The sequence below is a fragment of the Sinocyclocheilus anshuiensis genome, unplaced genomic scaffold (genome assembly GCF_001515605.1).
Source record: "Sinocyclocheilus anshuiensis isolate Anshui unplaced genomic scaffold, SAMN03320099.WGS_v1.1 scaffold1199, whole genome shotgun sequence".
Taxonomy (NCBI): domain Eukaryota; kingdom Metazoa; phylum Chordata; class Actinopteri; order Cypriniformes; family Cyprinidae; genus Sinocyclocheilus; species Sinocyclocheilus anshuiensis.
The window spans coordinates 136,917-141,446 of NW_015540934.1; the positions used below are offsets into that span (position 1 = coordinate 136,917).

General features: G+C 47.3%; 2 long non-coding RNA genes across 2 annotated transcripts in view; one reads left to right on the forward strand and one right to left on the reverse strand.

Annotated features, from left to right (window-relative positions):
• Positions 1-1,253: 1,253 nt before the first annotated feature.
• The window catches only part of LOC107689482 (uncharacterized), an 8,464-nt gene continuing 5,187 nt past the window's right edge, over positions 1,254-4,530 (reverse strand). Inside the window, exons 2-4 of the long non-coding RNA XR_001634342.1 lie at positions 2,268-2,469; positions 1,476-1,695; positions 1,254-1,283 (exon numbers count right to left, since the gene is read on the reverse strand). This is a non-coding gene — a long non-coding RNA (uncharacterized LOC107689482). The remainder of the gene's footprint in view (positions 1,284-1,475; positions 1,696-2,267; positions 2,470-4,530) is intronic.
• LOC107689484 (uncharacterized) lies at positions 1,772-4,262 on the forward strand. Its single transcript, XR_001634343.1, has 3 exons — positions 1,772-1,845; positions 2,634-2,642; positions 4,252-4,262. It is a non-coding gene; the product is annotated as an uncharacterized LOC107689484 (long non-coding RNA).

Here is a 4,530-nt window from a genome sequence, read left to right on the forward strand (position 1 = left end):
GCACAAACCAGCTACCAGTCTATGCAACAGCCTACTGGCCAAAAACTAGGACTGACCCGATACCAGCTGGTCTCTCAACCCAGCAGCCTGCAGTCAGCACAAGCCAGCTACCAATCTGTGTCCCAACCCAGTGGCCCACAGTCCGCACAAACCAAGTACCAGGCTCTTCCCCATCTCAGTCAACTGCAGTCTGCACAAACCAGCTACCAGTCTATGCCCCAACCTAGTGGCCTGCAGTCAGCACAAACCAGCTACCAGTCTATGCAACAGCCTAGTGGCCAAAAACCAGGACTGACCCGATACCAGCCTGTCTCTCAACCCAGTGGCCTGCAGACATCACAAGCTCACTACCAGTCTATGCAACAGCCTAGTGGCCAAAAACCAGGACTGACCCGATACCAGCCTGTCTCTCAACCCAGTGGCCTGCAGACATCACAAGTTCACTACCAGTCTATGCAACAGCCTAGTGGCCAAAAACCAGGACTGACCCGATACCAGCCTGTCTCTCAATCCAGTAGCCTGCAGTCAGCACAAACCAGCTACCAATCTGTGCAACAGCCTAGTGGCCAAAAACCAGGACTGACCCGATACCAGCCTGTCTCTCAATCCAGTAGCCTGCAGTCAGCACAAACCAGCTACCAATCTGTGCAACAGCCTAGTGGCCAAAAACCAGGACTGACCCGATACCAGCCGGTCTCTCAACCCAGTGGCCTGCATTCAGCAAAAAATCAACTACCAGTCAGCACAAGCTCACTACCAGTCTGTGCCACAAACTAGTGGCCTGCAGTCCGCATAAACCAGCTACCAGTCTATGCAACAGTCTAGTGGCCAAAAACGAGGACTGACCCGATACCAGCCTGTCTCTCAACACAGCAGCCTGCAGTCAGCACAAGCCAGCTACCAATCTGTGTCCCAACCTAGTGGCCTGCAGTCAGCACAAACCAGCTACCAGTCTTTGCCCCAACCTAGTGGCCTGCAGTCAGCACAAGCCAGCTACCAGTCTATGCAACAGACTAGTGGCCAAAAATCAGGACTGACCCGATACCAGCCTGTCTCTCAACCCAGCAGCCTGCAGTCAGCACAAGCCAGCTACCAATCTGTGTCCCAACCCAGTGGCCCACAGTCCGCACAAACCAAGTACCAGGCTCTTCCCCATCTCAGTCAACTGCAGTCTGCACAAACCAGCTACCAGTCTATGCAACAGCCTAGTGGCCGAAAACCAGGACTGACCCGATACCAGCCTGTCTCTCAAGGACTGAACCGATACCAGCCTGTCTCTCAACCTAGCAGCCTGCAGTCGGCACAAGCCAGCTACCAATCGGTGTCCCAACCTAGTGGCCCAAAGTCAGCACAAACCAGCTACCAGTCTGTGCCCTTACCTAGTGGCCTGCAGTCAGCACAAGCCAGATACCAGGCTCTGTCCCATCTCAGTCGATTGCAGTCAGCACAAACCAGCTACCAGTCATTGCCCCAACCTAGTGGCCTGCAGTCAGCACAAACCAGCTACCAGTCATTGCCCCAACCTAGTGGCCTGCAGTCAGCACAAACCAGCTACCAGTCTATGCAACAGCCTAGTGGCCAAAAACCAGGACTGACCCGATACCAGCCTGTGTCTCAACCCAGTGGCCCACAGTCAGCACAAACCAGGTACCAGGCTCTATCCCATCTCAGTCGATTGCAGTCAGCACAAACCAGCTACCAGTCTATGCAACAGCCTACTGGCCAAAAACTAGGACTGACCCGATACCAGCTGGTCTCTCAACCCAGCAGCCTGCAGTCAGCACAAGCCAGCTACCAATCTGTGTCCCAACCCAGTGGCCCACAGTCCGCACAAGCCAGCTACCAGTCCATGCAACAGCCTAGTGGCCAAAAACCAGGACTGACCCGATACCAGCCTGTCTCTCAACCCAGTGGCTTGCAGACATCACAAGCTCACTACCAGTCTATGCAACAGCCTAGTGGCCAAAAACCAGGACTGACCCGATACCAGCCGGTCTCTCAACCCAGTGGCCTGCATTCAGCAAAAAATCAACTACCAGTCAGCACAAGCTCACTACCAGTCTGTGCCACAAACTAGTGGCCTGCGGTCTGCACAAACCATCTACCAGTCTATGCAACAGCCTAGCGGCCAAAAACTAGGACTGACCCGATACCAGCCGGTCTCTCAACCCAGTGGCCTGTAGTCAGCACAAATCAACTACCAGTCAGCACAAGCTCACTACCAGTCTGTGCCACAAACTAGTGGCCTGCAGTCATCACAAACCAACTACCAGTCTGTGTCCCAGCCCAGTGGCCAATCTGTGTCTCTTCAGCCTGGATTCCAGCTCCCTTCTATGCCAGAGCAGTCAAGTTATGTGTCTCTTTCCAGTTTTGGTTCCCAACCCCTAGAGCAACCCAGTAATGTACAACTTGCTTCAAGCTATGAGTATGTGTTGCAGCCGGACCTTCAGGATACAGCACCACTGCGCTCTCAGACTACTCAAAATAAACGCTTCTCACCAGGCATGTTGAGGCTGGTGCAGCAAGTGAAGTCATAGAAGTCATGAATTTTTTTTTTTAAACAATAAATATCACATTAACAAACTTGTTGTTTGTGTTTGCTGGGTTCTTTTTCGGTTCTCTAAATCAGTAAGGGCTTTAGTGTGGTCTACTGATGTAGTAATATTTAATGTTAGGTGTATGATGTCTTCTAGGAAAAGGGGGGAGGTGGGGAAGAAACACTTGTCTACTGGTAGTTCAATATCTTTGACTTGTAGAATTCTGTTGTTGGCACATTTGCATTATCTTTGGTTTTCTTTGTTTGGTGTTCTCTCTGTGGTTATGTAATCAGTTTCAAAGTTTAAATTATTTTAAGAGCTCTTACTTTGTACTGATTACAACCGCTTGGGTCAAGGCGTGATCGCAGGCTGGTTATGCAAAAATCATGGGTAACTAGTTTCTGTGTCCTCTACAGGTTGATTGTACATTGACCTCACTAGTGGATGTTTCTCCAGTTGTCATAGTGTGCATATAAATCCTAAAAAGTCCTTTCAGCTGCTGTTATTTCCGTTAAATATCTTAACAGGTAAATGTTCTTACAAAGTCAAACAGCATTTTTAATGACGTTTGAACAAATGGGATGAGTCCCTGAACCGAGAGGGCTGTCAATTTCAAAAGTTACAGTAAGTATCTTGTGTAGCCACAGGCTGCTTTAAGCACTACAGTGCATCACATCCTCATGGACATGGAGATTTGCCAGTTCTCGCTGTGAGCTATTACCCCACTTTTCCACCAAGGCACTTGCAAGTTCTCAAACGCGTCTGGGGACACATGGTTTGCCATTGCAAGAAATAATTTTGTGCTTAAATATTATCAAAATTCGAATTTAAAATGCATAATTTCAGTTAGGGTGAAGAAAAGCTTTTGGCTTCTTTCCTGAGGCCACAAGAGGGCGCATCGAGCAAAATATTACTAATGCACGTTTATTTAAATCAAGAAAAAATGACTATCTGGGAAAAAAAAGTGCATGTTTATAATGTTTATAAACCAATTATAATTCATTAAGTTGCTTAAACAACTATAAACAAAACAGCATCATGTATGTATGCATAGTTTAATATAAAAGCCGAAAGCCAATCACACAGAATACATTTTTCATTTAAAAACACAAGTTGCAGTGGGATGGGGAAAACCCCCTGCCATAAGTCTCGAGATATGTTTTTTCACAGTTGAACCTGCATTAATTTTACATGGCCTTCTAAACATGCCGCTATTTTGTGTGAGTCGCGAGTAAAACAGCATCATGTATGTATTCATAGTTTAATATAAAAGCCGAAAGCCAATCACACAGAATACATTTTTCATTTAAAAACACAAGTTGCAGTGGGATGGGGAAAAACCCCTGCCATAAGTCTCGAGATATGTTTTTTCACAGTTGAACCTGCATTAATTTTACATGGCCTTCTAAACATGCCGCTATTTTGTGTGAGTCGCGAGTGCAACGGTGAAAGATGTCCCTCTAGAAAATGACACAGAATAGCGTACGCTGCTTGCTATCAGCGCATATTCTCCAAAATAGCGCTACAGTGATGCGGAGAGACACAGAGTAGATGAATGCTCTCATGCTTGGTGGTTCGAAAAACGCATTATTTTTCACATAATTTACATTATTAAAATACCTTTCTCCCCATCCTGGCACAAACGGCTCGATTAGTTCCGGATTTGATGAAGGTCCGCCTTCCGAAAAAAACAAAATGAGTTGTGATTGTTTAGCTGTCCCAGTGCGTTGTGATTGGCGAACAGCTTAAACGGTGTTTCAGTACTGCCACGCCCCTTGCTCCGTCTTTCAACAAAAGCTTTTTGGCGAATCCGGCAGGCACTTTACTCCCTCATGTTGTGGAAGCTGTCCTCAGTAAAATGCACAGCACACAAATTGGGGTTATAATGCTCAGGGACAGAGTTAAAAAATAAATCGCAACCACTGTTTCCTGCCATCATTCGCTTTCGGAAGCCCAAATAAAGACGTTTGGGCACGGAGGTGAAAAAAACAGC